Here is an 18,858-nt window from a genome sequence, read left to right as displayed (position 1 = left end):
ATGCCATCCAAGAACAGGTACTGGACTTTCTGCAACACTTAGTGTCATCCTGTATCACTGGTCGGAGAACAGCAGCAACGAGACCACACAATTGCTTATAGAATAAAGGCTTTCACGACCGGATGATATAGCTGCTGGTAAACCTTTCGGGATGTGAGGTCGTGGTCCAAGAAACTCTTCTGTTCCTGACGTTTCGTCCAGAACTGGGCTGGACATCTTCAGAGCCGCTCCTCCGCTGAGTCGGCAAGACCCACCGGAGGAGCGCCTCTGAATATGTCCAGCGCAGTTCTGGACGAAACGTCACGAATAGAAGAGTTTCTTGGACCATGACCTCACATCCCGAAAAGTTTACCAGCAGTCATAGAATTGCTGTCCCACACGTAGGCTGCAGTTAACACCGCTACACAAACAACTGTGTTTTCAGTGGTACAGCAACCGGAAAGCATGGAAGTTGATGAATGACGTTGCATTGTATTCAGTGATGAATCACGTTCTTCACTACTCCAGACAACCATCGTAGGCGAGTATGGCGACGACCCGTGGAGACGCCCCATTCTTCCCATGTATTGGAATGGCACAGCGACGTTACTACTTGCGTGATATAGTTTCGGGAGCCATGGGGAATGGCTTCTGGTCACGGTTGGCGGTGGTTTTGGGATCGCTGACTCCATAACAACAGGTCACGGATAGCCCGAGTCCTCCTGTGTTACTTCTCATGTGACAATATTGTTGTGCCATTTTTCAACAGGACACTGCTTGTCATCATATTACATCTGTCTGCCTGCCTGATGTTGAGGTACTCCCGTGATCAGCATAATCCCCTATCTGTTCACGGTAGAACATGTGTGGGACAAGTTTGGACGTCATCTCTGTCTTAGTGTCAGTACCCATGATATCAAGGTCTAGTTACTACAGTTGTGGACCAGCTTGCCTCAGAAGAGGATACAAGGGCTTCATGACACATCCCAACCGCATTTTTGCAGAAACTGTACACAGTATTACCAATCAGATACATGCCAGACAGATTAATTATCTCAATCAGACATTTCTGCATCACACTAAGATTATACTTTTACGTTAGATGTGGAACATGCAGTATCCACGAAAGCCACGAGTCTATTACTATTATAAGGTGTTTGAACTGACCGTGCAAAGATGAAATCTGATTGTTTGGTTTTTGAATGATCTGGTCCAGTGCAATTCATCGTCTGATTGCAACTTGTTTGTGATTTAATGGGTGGTTCGAGGTTGCTTTTATGATTTTGTACACTGTTGTAGGTTTGCTGTATAGGTTTAAATATGTAATAGTGATTGTCTCTTCTATGGTTATGTCTAGGAAGTTGAGTGTGTTTCCTTGTTCTTCTTCTTGTATATGTCTTCATATAATCGTTGAGTTTCTGTCTGAGGTTCATCCACAGTGCATGTTACGTCAAAAAAAAAAAAAAAAAAAGAAAGGTTCAAATGGCTCTGATCACTACGGGACTACTGAGGTCATCAGCCCCTAGAACTTAGAAGAACTTAAACCTAACTAACCTAAGGACATCACAAACATCCATGCCCGAGGCAGGATTCGAACCTGCGACCGTTGCGGTCGCGCGGTTCCGGACTGTAGCGCCTATAACCGCTCGGCCACTCAGGCCGGCATATTACGTCATCCAGTACCAGTACCAGTAGACGATGTTGTATCATTCCTTTGTTATTACTTTTCTTTTCAAATATTAGTTTTTCTTCTGTTATGCATGAAGAAGTTGCTTAGTGTCTCCGAAATGGGTAAATAAATGTCGTGTGACTAGGGCCTCCCGTCGGGTAGACAGTTCATCGGGTGCAAGTCATTCGATTTGACGCCACGTCAGCGACTTGCACGTCGATGGGGATGAAAAGATGATGATTAGGACAACACAACACCCAGTCCCTGAGCCGAGAAAATCTCTGACCCAGCCGGGAATGGAATCCGGGCCCTTAGGATCGATAATCTGTCGCGCCGACCACTCAGCTACCGGGGGCGGGCTCCGAAATAGGTGAACCCACGGGAAATCTTTGTTTTGCATGCAGTATTTCTGAATTCAAAATAGTTTTATTGTGTTATTAACTACAATAATTTCATTGTTTCGTGAGGTAGCTGGTTGTGTTTTCACGTTTTATTCAGTTTGTTAACCGTCTCACTAACAAGGTTGAAACAGTACATGTTTTCTACAACAAAGGAAAACATCGATGTGAATAGGATTTTTGTATCTCTTTTGTGTTCTATTTGCTGAATGGAATTTCTTATTGCCTACCATTTCCATGTTCAGTGTTGAGTGAGCTGTGATTTCATTTATTTTGCTAGTAGGCATCAAGGTTCTGCTCTAAAATGTCGGTCTTACGAATTTTTGACTGGCATCTCATGCTGGGTGCCTGAGGATCATTAGAGCCACTTTTTATTGCTGTCTTATGAAATTAGCTGTTGAAGAATGACATACAGTAGTCTAGATATACATTAAATTCAGTTACCTGCCACTCCAGCCCACCTCTCGCAACCCTGTCTCGAAATTGCCTAATTTTTGTTCGGTAGCGACTGTTTTCCTATTTCATGAAACCATTTCATTGCAATCAGACATGTTATTAGGTATAGAAAATTGTGCAGCATGGTCGCGGGATAATTCACAATTAGATAACCTCTTATGTCGTAGATAAAATATTCATCTGTAAATAAGGATGTCAACGACCTATTGTCATTCATATTCTCGTCTCAGCTTCTCTTTAACTTTAATAGTTCGTTTCATCTATTTAAAATCTCTGAAACGATTGTCATTAGCCTTCTTTCGTCTGACGAATGACACAACAGTTACGTTTTCTAGAAAAAAAAGCAAACTTTTACCGTCTATAGCCTATATCCTTTTGTAATTGAGACATATCTGATAGTAGCAGTTCACAGGGGGGTACTTCCAAGTGTTGCTATAAGCAAAAAAGTTTGTTTGAATAAATTTGAATCTATGACTATTTTTAGTATACACGAGAACACCTCCTTTTGAACAGAATTTCGACACCAATTCAACTCTTCTTTTATACCCGTTCTTTATCGATATTTTCTCGTATTCAGCATGGAGTTTGTGTATTTCAGATAAGCAGACTCGAAAGAGCATTAGACATACGTGGTTGATTACAATATGTAATTGCCAAATTGATTGTAAAGTATCACATTGCACGCCTAAGAAAGTACAGTGCGTCTGGCTACTGAAGGAGAACTCTTTGCATGGAGTCGACGAGACCTTAAACCTCAATCTTCCTTCCTTTCTGTTTCGTTTTCGTGTGGAAAGATGGCAACTCGCCCGACGCATCTATCAGTCTTCAAGTATTATTTCGTCTATAAAAAATAAACATCTTGCCATTTGTACAATAGGTATGCTTCACATGTATGACGTTCTGTCTGCAACTGTGCCAATCAATGTTCTTCAGTAGAATGGCGTTCGTGCAACAGTTGGTTGCTTGGCATCGTTACATGTGTAAGAACTCCCTCTCCTTATTACTCTCGTGAGCACAGAAGATTCGTGGTTGTAAGAAGTCACCATCTCTTTTCGTGATTATCGGATTTTCGCTCAATTTATCTTTTAATTTACATAACGCTTTATGTTATGTATCTCGAGACTCCCGTAAGAATTGAAATAGTAATGGTGTTCATAAATCGGCATACTTTGCGACGTAACCGTGGATGCAAAAACGTCATGATGCTAAGCAGAGAATTTTCCTTCAATCAGAGGGCACGGCTGTGGTACCGAAAATTTTTCAGGGTACCCCTGTGCATGCACGCATGATGCAACTGCACGAAATATTGTGTGTTCTGTATACCTTTCATGGTAGTTGAATAACTTTTTTTGTCAATTGCTTACGTTTACTTCTTAGTGTATGTATAACCAGAGGTTAACTAATGCGACTCGTCAGAGGAAAGCCTCAAATCTCATTAGTTCTCTATCCTAGTCGTTCTTCCAGTGATATTGAGGACGAGTTACCGTACTTATGTCTTTCGCATATCTGCTAGTCTGTAAAATATTAGATAAGTGTCTTAATTGCTTACTTTTACCTATAAGGGCTTCTCCACTCTTCAGCAGTTGCCCTGTATCCCCATTCGCTAGCTTTCAAATGTCAAATGTGTGTGAAATCTTATGGGACTTAACTGTTAAGGTCATCAGTCCCGAAGCTTACACACTACTTAACCTAATTTATCCTAAGGACAAACACACACACTCATGCCCGAGGGAGGACTCGAACCCCCGCCGGGATCAGCGACACAGTCTCTGACTGCAGCGTCCCAGACCGCTCGGCTAATCCCGCGCGGCCAACAGCTTCCACGATCATCGCAGTATTCCCCTTTCAGACCTCTCTTTCTCATCGTCCACATTACTCCCATTCTCCATGTTACTCTCGCCCTCTCGGCCATCCATGTTTCCTCCTTCCCAGCGGCGGCTATACCATGATTTCTGTGGCCGTCGTCTTTGCACCATTTGTCATACACGGCCATATTGTCAGTTATTCTCCGTTCCCAGTTATTTACACGACCGGTTGTTCCATATGCATTATCTTTCTAATTTCTCATTTCTTCTTCTCTTTGGATATCCTGACTGCTCTCCTTATTCCATCCATCTCTACTGCTTGTTCTCTATTTTTCTGCCGCTCCCCCAGGGTCCACCCTTCTGCACCATGTTAGTATACTTTCCACTACTGTTTGCAGACACCTCTTCTTTGTTTCTTTTGATACTGCTCGGCTCCACAGAACTCCATTTATCATTGCAATAGCTCCTTACCTGCTGAATCCTGACTTCCACACCTGCTTCACAGTTTTCCGAGAAATGGATAATCAATCTTACGTATGCAAACCGCTTCACATCTTTAATAGTTCCTTGCGGCAGTACTACATCCCTTCCGTCTCCTCCCACTACTAGATATTCTGTTTTGCTTATTTTTATTCTAAGCCATCTCGTTCAAAAGTTTCCATCCCTCTACTTTGTGTTGTCAGTACTTGATCATCCGCAACTAATAATGCTGGAAAGGAATTCCCATAGCTCTGTATGACTGATTCTACCGTTCCAATATGCACCTCATAGATATTTTAAATAGGATCGTCGAGATACTGCAACATTTCCTAGGTCCTTTCGAAATTTGTAATGTTTCACTCAATCATCTGCCTGGTGGTATATTATCCGAATTAGGGATATTTGTTGTGCCTTCACACCTATATACTCCATCGCTTCCCATAGTGTACTGATGGGTACAGAATCATACGATTTATCTAAACTCACAAATATTAGGTGTACTTCCTGAACCTTAGAATGCACCTTCCTATTTATTTGTCTAACTATCCAAATATGGTCCACACAAGAACATCGAACTGTAAAACCTGGTTGATCTTCAAGAATCTTTCCCTCAATCTTATTCTACAAACCGGTTTTCAGTATAGCGCTAAAATGTCTGCTGATAGATTACATAACGCTAATGGTCCTATGAATATTTGGTTACCTCTTGTTTCCGTTTTTATTAGTAGCACATATGTACCATACTCACCACACTCTTGGTATTTTGTCTTCCTCCACAATCTGATTGAATAATTATCAAATAATCAGTTATTATTGTTTCCTCCATCTTAAGCTTGAAAGGGAACTGTCCTATTTGCAATGTCGATTTTCAAGAAGTTTTGGCCATATTTTGGCTATAAATGTGAATGAAATTGTGAATCTGATAAATGTACTCAACCTCTGTAGTATCGATATCACTATATTCTTTGTAAGTATGTTCCTGAGACCACAGATGTTGGACAGAGATGTTACTTCTTTTGAAGGGAGTAGCAGTCAGTGTGTGTTGGACAGTCTGGTAACGCACTCGGTTTGAAAAGGATTGAAGCCGGCCTGCCGTGTTGTGGGGGCAGTATAATTTAAGAAGGGTTTTGTACTAATGTGTTTTGAGAAAGGAAAACGAGATTATATCAATAAAAGGATATCAAAGGGGGAAATTTTAAGGTAATTCAGTTTCTGATATATGTCTGCAGCTGTGTAATTTCTTATTGTTGGAACATTGCATATGGTTGACGTTCACTGTAGATATAATGCAACATATGGTTTTGTCTTATAATTGAAACAAGTGTGAAGGAACATAATTGTACACAGGAAAGTTATTAAGAAATATTGTGCTATCTTTTACTTGTGAGAATTTTATGAAAGAGTGCATTGTTGTTATGGCTTGATGAAGCATAGTTATACTTGGAGTGTTTGTTGTCATTTATCAGTCGTTTAGTTCCTCTTTTTTCATACTCTACCTTCATAAATGTATTTTTATACTTTCATTGCACATCGCGAGTTGTGTGCTGCAGAAGCATCTCGTGGAAATTGGTGAGATACCGTCTTGCGCTGCACAATGGAAGTACGGCAAATTGAAATTTGATTTTGGACAGTCAGATCGATATTCCTAATAGTAACAGGCTGCAGAATAGACGAGGGTTCCGGGTGCACAGGTATGCCAATAAATCTAATTACCATCAAAGTTCATGTCCATTGTAAGATACAGTGATTATCAGAATGTATTTCTAAAACTAATACCAGTATCATTTCACAGTCTTGATATAAGTAAAGGATTTCAGTAAAGGGCTGTCTTGTAAATTTTCAAGCAGTTCTATAAGAATGTTCATTTCCTCTGCAACTACAACACTTCTGATACACTGGGTATTTAAAAGACTACTATTAAAATTAGCTATATTCAGGGCCAACATTTTAATCTGAGACATTTGTTTCTCAGTCAGATAGCATACGGAAATTTAATTGAAAACGGACTGCTTTCTCGCAGACGAATTGTTTGGTGTAATGGCTAGCCTGGATTTCGTGTCGTGTAGCGTGTGCTTCTCAAATTTCCGTTCAGAGTTAAATTTTCACAAAGTTGTTTTGCCCTGCACTGGGATTTACGTATTTTGATATGAAAATCAATTTTACACTTTTCTCAGGTACTAACCAGACACTTACAAACACGAGTTTCAACAAATACAAACTCGAGTTTAGAAGTTTAACATTAAACTCTCAAGCTTACTATGTTAAACAGAAATAATAATTGGTGCTAATAACTGCTGCTAAAGACGGTCATGCAAACAAACATTTTAATTTATTAGGTCTACAACTTCGCTTCTGCCGTTTTGCAATAGACGGCAGTAGCGGCAAGTGGGGTTCAGATTGGTTGGTCAAGGTGTAATACAATAAACTTAGGCATCTGTAAACATAATGCCATAAAATATTAGTCGATTTGTGATTGCATCATAAGGTTATTCTCGATTAAGTACGTTAACTTGCGTACCCGTTTCTCTCCATGTGCGGTTGTGGCTCTTAAAATGCTGGATAATACCAATGGTGAGGGAACTATTAGTGGAAGAACATGCAGAGAATGTATTCAACGCCTTAATAACGGTGATTTTGATATCGAAGGCGGACATGGCGGTAGAAGACAGAACGTTTTAGTAGCTAATGAAACAGACAAAGACAGTCACAGTACATCATTATCGAAAGAAATTGATGCGTTCGAGCCCAGCACTGAAACACAAACGGCCACAATACAGCGTCAGACACGTAAAGGTAAATTTGAAGCAGGTCAATGCTCGACCCTATGTTGGAAAACCCGTCAAAATATACATGGAAACGTTGAAATGAGAAGTCATGTGCCTCCCGCCGTATTCTCCATACCTTGCTCTCCCTGACTACCACCTTTTCCGATCAGTGGCATACAGTCTGGCCGACCAGCACTTCCGATCATATGAACAAGTGCAAAATTGAATCGATTCATGGATCCCCACAATAGACGGCCAGTTCTTCCGCCACGGGATTCGTGTGCTATCCGAAAGATGGGAGAATGTTGTGGCCAGCGATAAGCAATACTATGAATCATAATTTTTTTGTAAGTTTTTCACAGTAAAGCCCCGAACTTCGAGAAAAAACGGCGGAAGAAAAGTTGTAGACCTAGTACATATAAGTCGCATCATTTCAGCGGGTCCATACGTCCACAATTCTAACATAACTCCCCCTGGTACACGTGCTTTTCCGTTTCTAGCCTTTTTCAGCATCTCTTTTCCTTCTTCCTCTAGTAGAAGTTTTGTATTACCTAATGTGCTGTTTTTGGTGCAGACTTCTCTCACGTCGTCTCTCCTTTTTTCTACCAGAAGTTCTTGAAAATACTTTTTCCAGTGTCCCGTAGACATAGGTTATATCATTGATGCGGAATTGCTGGCCATTATCATGTTCCTTATCATCCTCCCTGCCTCTGCCGATCTCCGATTCCAAGCTAATACTCTATTTCACAACATAATCTTACCTATGCCTTTTCCTTAGACTTCCCTGTTAATTTCTTACTTACTTTTGTATAGCTTGTACGTTTTCCAGTCCTTGTTCACTACCAGAGCTTTACCGTATGTGATATAGTTTCTTCTTTCTCTCAACCACCTCCAACAACTCCATAGTCATCCATTTAGTTCTTACTCTTCTCTCTCTTTCCTTCTTAAAGCCTCCTCCACTGCTTCCTTAATTCACTGTTTCAGGAAACAGTATAGTTCATCGTACTCCAGTCCTCTTCTGTATCGAGTGTTAGATTTAAACTTAGCTGATACGAGCTTTTCACACTTTCTTCTTGCAGCAGATGTATCCTCTATAGTTTTACTTCCAGTATCCTGCTCTTTCTCCTTCTGTTTATCTTGGTCTTAATCGGAAAAGTAACTGTAAAATGATCGGAGGCACACTCTATTCCTCCTTTTACCCTTACCACTTGCACTTTAATTACCAGCTGCCCCCCGCACTATTATACAATCTAACTGATTTTAGTTTCCTCTCAATAAGTGAGTATATCTTAAATCTCTCACTTGTGTAATGTTTTAACTCCACCAGTTTCTTTTGTGGGTGAAGCTTTGAATTCTTATGTTAAGTGACGTTTCTGTATGTTTTATGTTCATTATACCAGGAAGCTGCTATTCTTTGAAGCTATATTCAAGAGTTGTACAATTAGGCGATAAGCAGATATACTTCCATTCGTCACCGCCATCTACTGTGGCCACGATGCATTTCCGGACACATGTTCATAGGATCCTTTTTAGTCCATTTCCTGTAAGGAATACGTCCCTGCAATTTATGGGTTTATTTATGTTCACCCTGCATCACTTCATAATTTTATATATATATATATATATATATATATATATATATATATATATATATATATATATATATATCGACAAATCGATATATATATATATATCAGTTTGCAAATATATTTACGTGTTTGTGTGAAGACTGTTCGATGTGGAGGGAAAACAATCAACACACTGGTGGCCGTATATATTAAGGTACTACACACAAATATATCCATTCTTACACCCGGTACACCCTCCATAAAGACATTATCTAACAAACTTACCCAAAACCGATATAACGATCGTTATCATTCCAAGCAAAAATTAAACACAACACAATAGTAATTAAACCAGAAGCACTACATGGTTCTGAATGCCTTACAATGAGTAAAAGAGGTGAACAAGAAGAACTAGAAAAGAGAAAGGAACATACTCTGAAAAATGTTAAAACCACAAAAGAACAAAGATAACAACTCGATGAAGAGAAGAAATGAAGATTTATACAGAAATGTAGAAACAATCACACGCACAATTAGAAAATGAAGATTAAAGTTTTTAATCATATTCACAGACTGAGTGGCAGTAGGCTAACGAAGAGAATTTTAAACTTCATTTCCAAACTAAAATACTCCACGGGGTGGCTGAGAGAGAGACAAGAATTTGAGAAAATTACCGTTCAGAAGACACCATGCAGAACAGGGAAAAGTTCAGGCTACTGCGAGATTTCCCTTCCAATAACAAAAACCACAACCTGGGAGAGTCTTGTCAAATGAACAATATGAAGAATTTCGGGGAAGATAAGAAGAAAACGTTCATACTATAGTCATAGATTCTAAGCAGTCTCTAACTGGCCAAATCCTGTAATAAAAATAATTAAAAGACAGTAAGTTGCTGTCGATAAACGATCAGACACACGTGACGAAGCTTCAAAAAAGATTTAGAAGTCTTAAGAACTTATGCAGAATACAATTAAGGGTCCTTAGTGCAAATTATCTATTACGACTCTAGCAGGAATAACGTGTTTTCTCCAGATTTCTGCTTTAGTATATACTACATTTTATGTTCCACAGCTCTGGTCGTAGCTGTACCTACAGTATTTATGGGACTGGCTTTACCTCTTTCACCCACTTCTACATACCTGCAGACAACAAACAAATTGTCAGTATCTTTCTAACTTAAGTTAAATGTTTCGAAGCTCAGATCAAGTGGCTTAGCAATGGATCGCTGTGAACGTGAAGAAAAGGAAGGAAAGCTGACAGTACCAAAGAAGCATTTGCAGGCAAGGAAAGATGTAAATACGGTCAAGCCATGTGAAAGCCGGCCGCTGTGGCCGAGCGGTTCTAGGCGCTTCAGTCCGGAACCATGCTGCTGCTACGGTCGCAGGTTCGAATCCTGCCTGGGGCATGGATGTGTGTGATGTCCTTAGGTTAGTTAGGTTTAAGTGGTTCTAAGTCTAGGGGACTGATGACCTCAGACGTTAAGTCCCATGGTACTTAGAATCATAGTGCTTAGAGCCATGCGAAATTTTCTCCAGGATTGGCGGAAAACACCAGCATTACTTTGGCAATACGTTAGCAACAGCCTGTAATAACTTACTCCATCAGCAATATTACGCGACCACACTGCAATGTTACGTCTGCAGCCTTATTGCAGCAATGTCGACGGCTAAGCTATTGCAATCACATATTGCCGTAAAATATGGCCCTTATAAACGCAGTTTTGTGATCGATCCATCATTTAGGTAACTCATTGTCACGAACTGCCCTCACATGCAGGTGCATACGTCGAAACGCAGAATGCAAAACGCTTTCTGTTGCTGCTTTCGTCATCCAGCCAAGATGCACAATGGGTAAGATACGAGCGAGATACTTCCACCAGGGAGACCCCTATCGGCAGCCGCATTATCTGGGAACTATAAAGGCCCTACACATGCACCAACCGACCAACCGACCGATAAATTATACGCGTTTAGGGGTTTTGACCGACCGCCCAACCGACGAACTTTCCTTGCGATGTCGGGCGGGTAGGACCACACGACAGACACGCTTTCCATTAGCCCCCCCCCCCCCGCCCTCCCGCCACCCAACCACTCAAATCACTTCACCTGACAAATTGTGCCGCTTGTAGCGCTATCGTGCCAACCGTCCGACAGAAGTTCGTCTTTCCTCACTGCGCGCAACATTAAACGCGATTCTACAGAGTGCGTGACGGGCGAAACATTGACAGAGTTTCTGAAGAAATTTAAATACTGAAGATGTTTGTGGGTCACGTCGTGCTAGGAATATAGCAATAGAAATGAAAAAGATGTAGCATTTGTTTCGTTTAGTAATAAGTCCATAATGAAACGTCCTGGTAGGTTAAAAATGTGTGCCGGACCGAGACTCGAACTCGGGACCTTTGCATTTCGCGGGCAAGTGCTCTACCATGGTAAAGTCTCGGTCCAGCACACAGCTTTAACCTGCCAGGAAGTTTTATATCAGTACACACTCCGCTGCAGAGTGAAATATTCAAAGGTTCAAATGGCTATGAGCACTATGGGACTTAACATCTGAGGTCATCAGTCTATCGGTGCCCTAGAACTTAGAACTACTTAAACCTAGCTAACCTAGGGAAATCACACACATCCATGCCTGAGGCAGGATTCGAACCTGCGACCGTAGCAGTCGCGCGGATCCGGACTGAAGCGCCTAGAACTGCTCGGCCACCCCGGGTGGCGAGTCCATAACGGTTTATGTGGCACATGGATTAATATATATATATATATATATATATATATATATATATATATATATATATATATATATATATGAATAGAAGTCCGTCGACCTTAAGTAGTTCACTTCTTAGGTTTAGTTTCCAATACTTACCGGAAATGAAATCTAAAAACCGAAACTTAGACAGATTAGATCTTATATTTAATTTTCGATACTAATCGGCAATGAAGCCTAAAAACCGAAATATGGACAGTCAATGGACGTTTATTTATAAAATAAACTTGCTTCATTGTTGTAAGTGTTAAAAACGTCCAGTCTATATCGAAATCTTCGGTTACGTAGAGCAAAGTGTGGGATTTCTTCTTTTCTTTCAGTTCCAACACCTGCTAAATCCTTCATTTCTTCTACATCTGTTTCTGTATTTACTATATGATGTACGGCGCCACTACTTGTAGTCTTCCTTCTTCCCATTTGAAATGAGTTTCTTAAACATACGGAGGTATCTTTTATTCAACATATTTAAATAAATTCTTAAATATAACATAAAAAATGAAAGCAATAGCTCATTTACTAATGTTCTGCTAATTTACATTTATTTAGTCACGAAGTGACCTTTTGCGTCTCAGGACACCTTCAGGTGACAACTGAATGTTGCAAACACAGGTAAACAGGATGTGCGACTTACACAGGTATTATTTGTACAGAAAATACAGAAGTGACAGAATGTTTACTCAGGAAAATATTACAAAATGGCTCTAAGCACTATGCGACTTAATCTCTGAGGTCATCAGTCGCCTAGAACTTAGAACTAATTAAACCTAACTAACCTAAGGACATTACACACATCCATGCCGGAGGCAGGATTCGAACCTGCGACCGTAGCGGTCACGCAGTTCCAGACTGAAGCGCCTAGATCCGCACGGCCACACCGGCCGGCTAAAAGTATTACAATAATTGCATTAACTAAAAATGGGATGAAAACAAATTTTTTTTGTAGTAGTACCTACAACAAATGATGAGAAATAAAATGAATTTACAGTTTGAATCTAGTATCTGACACAAAAAGTTAATTTAACAAATTATTTTTACAGATACTAGATTCGAATGGAAATTCAGTTTACTTTTCATCATTTGTTATATGTATCTCCTCATAAGAAAGTTTACGTCCCCTTTTTAGTTAACGTAATTATTTTAGTATTTTACTATGTACACACTTCGTCACTTTCGTATTTTTTGCTCAAATAATATCTGTGTAATTCGCATATCATGTTTGTCTGTGTTAACGAGATTCAGTTGTCACCTGACCAAGTAAATATAATTTTACAGAACATTAGAAATGTTTATCTCCTTAATACTATTATCATATTCTGCCAAGCACCGACGGAAAATTGAGTTAATGTTAAATTAGTAAGTTTTCCATGAACGTCTTCTGTTTTATTTATTTTGCTTTACGATGATGTTTTTCCTCAGTCATCTATAAGCCACGATGCAAGTTTCAGGAATCATTTTAGTTAATAATTGCGAGGATACAACAGCACTTAATCTGAGATCATCTTAACTTCTACCAGGGGCTGGAAACCGTAATTTACCTGACAGTCTCTCCTGGCAGCTTACAGCCTCTCTCATGACTGCATGTTTTTTCGTTATGAATGATTTGATCCTGTTCAGCAACTCCGAAATGCTTGTTTCGTACGTTCTTAGGTAATTAATAAAATGATACGTTCACAGCTTTCTTTCCCTCTAAAACAGTAAAACCAAAGGAGATCTCGTGGAACACGAACTCAGTGGACTTAAGATAAACAATCACAACAATAGGTCGGCGCCATAATCGCTGAGTGCAGTGTAGGGACGGTTCGTCAGTCGGCACATCAATTGGTCCTTCACAACTGACGCAGCAGTAAACTTTTTCTTTCGACAGGTGGGTCAAATTTGACCACGAATTTTATCTTCTTACATGTAGCAATAATGAGTGTGTGAAACTGGATAACATTTTTGGAAACAGCCCGTATATCAAGAGGTGTATCTTAATTCAAGAATTGATATGGGAGAGTTAAACGGAAGTGAGACACCCTTGGAGTTCGTTCTCAGTTTAGAACTGAGCTGTCTTGTAATTAGGCAGGGGAAAGCGGACCGGCTGAAACCGATGCCGATATTTTAGTTATGAACAACCGATATTTTTCGGTATTTGCTTGGTCGCGGTTGTGACAGGCTTTTTCTCATTTTTGCTAATAATCGGATAAAAATCGGCATGTCAGGGTACCACAACAGCAGTGTTAAGATTTTTGACTTTTAAATAAAACTGTTATTAGAAACGAGTGATGTTTATTCGTAAAATTTGCATTGTTATGAAATACTGAGTTACAGCATTGCTGAGACACTAATGTACCCGTTGCCGTGTTGCGTGGCTTATTACACCACTGGCCATTAAAATAGCTACACCACGAAGATGATGTGCTACAGATGCGAAGAAGATGCTGTGATATGCAAATGATTAGCTTTTCAGAGCATTCACACAAGGTTGGCGCCGGTGGCGACACCTACAACGTGCTGACATGAGGAAAGTTTCCAACCCATTTCTCATACACAAACAGCAGTTGACCGGCGTTGCCTGGTAAAACGTTGTTGTGATGCCTCGTGTAAGGAGGAGAAATGCGTACCACCACGTTTCCGACTTTGATAAAGGTCGAATTGTAGTCTATCGTGATTGTGGTTTATCGTATCGCGACATTGCTGCTCGCCTTGGTCGAGATCTAATGACTATTAGCAGAACATGGAATCGGTGGGTTCAGGAGGGTAATACGGAACGCCGTGCTGGATCCCAACGCCCTCGTATCACTAGCTGTCGAGATGACAGGCATCTTATCCGCATGGCTGTAACGGATCGTGCAGCCACGTCTTGATCCCTGAGTCAACAGATGGGGACGTTTGCAAGACAACAACCATCTGCAAATGAGCAGTTCGACTAAATTTGCAGGAGCATGGACTATCAGCTCATAGATCATGGCTGCGGTTACCCCTGACGCTGCATCACAGACAGGAGCGCCTGCAATGGTGTACTCAATGACGAACCTGGGTGCACGAATGGCAAAACGTCATTTTTTCGGATGAATCCAGGTTCTGTTTCCAGCAATATGATGGTCGCATCCATGTTTAGCGACATCGCGGTGAACGCACATTGGAAGCGTGTATCCTTCATCGCCATACTGGCGTATCACCCAGCGTGATGGTATGGGGTGCCATTGGTTACACGTCTCGGTCACCTCTTGTTCGCATTGACGGCACTTTCAACAGTGGACGCTACATTTCAGATGTGTTACGGCCCGTGGCTCTACCCTTCATTCGATCCCTGGGAAACCCTACATTTCAGCAGGATACTGCACGACCGCATGTTGCAGATCCTGTACGGGCCTTTCTGGATACAGAGAATGTTCGACTGCTGCCTTGGCCATCACATTCTCCAGATCTCTCACCATTTGAAAACGTCTGGTCAATGGTGGCCGAGCAACTGGCACGTCACAATACGCCAGTCACTATTCTTGACGAACTGTAATACCGTGTTGAAGCTGCATGGGCAGCTGTACCTGTACACGCCATCCAAGCTCTGTCTCAATGTCCAGGTGATTTCTCAGGACCTATGCACCCAAATTGCGTGAAAATGAATGACATGTCCGTTCTAGTATAATATATTTGTCCAATGAATACGCGTTTATCACCTGCCTTTCTTCTTCGTGTAGCAATTTTAATTGCCAGTAGTGTACATAGCATGTATGTACGTGTAGTGTGAGAGGTTTGCCCCCACCTGGTTTATATGGTCGTGTTTGAACATCGGTTGCGTTGCACCGTGGCACCATCCCTAATAGTCTGGAGTATTATACGAAAAGGGTTAGCATTGAAGTACAGTGCTCTATTTGGTTTAAATGATCAAAAAGCGGAGGAGGCACAACAAGCCTACGACGTCATATAAGGGGAAAATCTGTGGTTGCTTGAGGTCGAGAAACTGATACCATCCAAAAGTGTCAATGCAGGAAAGGCTCTCTCGCAGCCGCCTCCCCCTTCTCTTTTACCTTTGCCAGCTTTGCTGCAGACAAGGAGACCGTTTTCTTCCACGGTCTCAGTTCCATATCGGTCGAGATCTTCTACTCATTCACGTTCATTAGAGGTTTCCAACCTTTGTTAGAAGTCTACAGTTATCATGAAATCATAAACCGGTTATTTTTGAGCGGTGTCAACAGTTTGGTTAAATAACCGCCATCCGCATTTGTAGACGGGAGCGAGTCGCGTTCAGAGCGGGTAGCGTTCCGCCAGGTGGCCGCGTGGAGCGCTGCCTGCCCCTAGCAACCAACCGCCTCCTGCCCGCTTCCCTCGCACCCTCGTCGGAGTCATTTCAGAGCGCCGGAGCCGGCTAAGCCGCGTGTCGCATTCATTTGGGCTTTACGCGGCCATGCGAACCGGCGCTTCGATTGTAAGCGGCTGGCTGCATTAGTCAGTGCGTGGGTCGCCGGGCCTCCTGCAGTCGCACGCGGCGCCTAACAAGCCGCCAAAGAGTTCGTCTCCGTCTGCGCCGCTAAAGACACAACACGGAGTCGTTACGTCTGTCTACCGCCACGGACGAGCTAGGGAGTGCACAGGAGCGAGGGCCGGTCTCTGAACTGGCATTCAGCTGCTCACTCAAATAAAAGATCTTACGGTTTCTGCAGACCAGCCGGGTGTTCTTTGAGTTGTATAGAACAATAAATAAAAACATGTAACGCCACCACTGAAACTTGGAGACATAATTTTTTTAAACCCTTTAACTGGCAATGTGGCACTCAGGCAACACCGCTTTGTTACACACACAGTACACTAAGAGAGCTACGGCATTGTAACTAGCACTGCCGCTCTCGTCCGTTGCCTATGCACAGTTTACACAAAGTCTCTCTTGAACGCAGTAATCCGTCCCGACGAGAGTCAGCTAAGTCAAGCTACTCAAAATATATCGAGAACGAGTAAATATACAGGGTGGTCATAAACAGTCTGAAAAGCTTACAAGGTAGTGTTTCAAGGAAGGCAGTGCTGAGAAACAATTGTTCAGACAAAAATTCGATACGTTGCGCCTTTTCCGAGTTGTATATCTCTGTGATATCCACGGTTCAGCTCGCGGAAATTCACGCACTCGCATGAGATAAAATGCGGTAAAACGGAGACATATGTGGATCCGTGAGTCACCACTTGTTCAAATGCTCATTACTAGTTAAAATTTGCCTTTTTCGGAAATGATAAATTTCAGATAGGTGAGCAAAATCTACCTTTGTTTGGTATGTGGAAACCAAACTAGGAACACGTTTGGCGGCAGTGTCTCTGGCAGGCTGCTTGAACTTGCGCGTGCAAACGATACAGCGTACAGATTTTTTTTCTTAACATTTATTTTCCATCAGGACCTTTCCTGTAACTCTATTATAACTTTTGAGACTGTTTCTGATCACCCTGTATAGTTGTGTGATCTTCACTAAGCGATAGCGGAAAATGTGGTCAATTTCCTGACATAAGCCGGCCGCTGTCGCCGAGCGGTTCTAGGCGCTTCAGTTCAGAACCGAGCTGCTGCTACGTTCGCAGGTTCGAATACTGCCTCGGGCATGGATATGTGTGATGTTCTTAGGTTAGTTAGGTTTAGGTAGTTCTAAGTCTAGGGGACTGATGACCTCAGATGTTAAGTCCCCTAGTGCTTAGAGCCATTTGAACCATTTTTCCTGACGAAAGCAGATAATTTTTAACGATTATAGCTGCCGAATTATGACTCTGACTTTTACACGCAATTATATACTTTTCTGTGGTTCGGCAAAGAACCTTTGAAGAGAAATTCGATGACTTAACGCCGGCCGGTGTGGCCGTGCGGTTAAAGGCGCTTCAGTCTGGAACCGCGTGACCGCTACGGTCGCAGGTTCGAATCCTGCCTCGGGCATGGCTGTGTGTGATGTCCTTAGGTTAGTTAGGTTTAATTAGTTCTAAGTTCTAGGCGACTGATGACCTCAGAAGTTGAGTCGCATAGTGCTCAGAGCCATTTTGATGACTTAACTTGTGTGGAACTTGATTAAATGGTTACAAGACTGCTGAACAAACCACTGCCCCGCCATCAGGAGAACAGGTAGAAAATTCACTATCGCTGAAAGAAGAGAGTTTTTAACATCCTTGGTCTCTCAACGTCAGGTGTGGACCTTTCAAGAATCACATTGGATCCTCATTTATTGACGTGACTCTGTATAATCACAACTACTGCATTAATGATTTTATGTTAAGATCGTCTGTATCCAACTAAATTAGGGTGATATTTGGTTTCGCAGATTACTTCTGCCTCAATATATGAAAGTTACATCGCTGGAATTTCCATTTTTATGCAGCAGATTTAACTAACGTTTCCTGATATTGTACATTCATGTTTTTAGTCTGCAAAGAACAGAGGGGATCGGATAGAAAACATACGGAAGATAGACTTACAGCGTCACTGGTATCATTTGCACATGTATTCTAACAGCGAAAACAATAGAAATAATAGGAAAGAATCCTTACATCGTACAGTAACCCGGCTGCAGAAGGTATAATAGAAATAATCGTCGTCTGATAACAGAACAGAATTGCTTTCAGTTTGAGAGTGAATATTATCCAAGTGAGATCCCCAGTGTCAACATCTTTACCTTTTCCTCATAACCCATTTATAAAACAAAATATTTGAAAAAAATAGTCTTGGAAGGAAAATGGAAAATAGTGTATTATCACTTTCTTCATACAACAGTAACAAAAGAAAATGATAAACGCTCTTTAACATACTGGTATACAGAAAACCTAGAATAGCAGATACTCTTCTACAACAAAAAGCAAACTGTAGTTAGATACATGTACATTGAGTAATCAGTGCGTCACTCAGCAAGAGAAGTTCTGAGACAAAGATACATACAATAAAACAAATAGCAGTGCTCAGTAGGTAGGACACACAGACAGTGAACAAACTGAATTACAAAATTAAAACTAAAATATATAACAGCAGCTCAC

Source organism: Schistocerca cancellata, chromosome 9, assembly GCF_023864275.1.
Source record: "Schistocerca cancellata isolate TAMUIC-IGC-003103 chromosome 9, iqSchCanc2.1, whole genome shotgun sequence".
In the NCBI taxonomy this organism is placed as follows: Eukaryota; Metazoa; Arthropoda; class Insecta; order Orthoptera; family Acrididae; genus Schistocerca; species Schistocerca cancellata.
The sequence above is the reverse complement of the archived record's forward strand: the minus strand, read 5'-3'. Positions refer to the sequence as shown.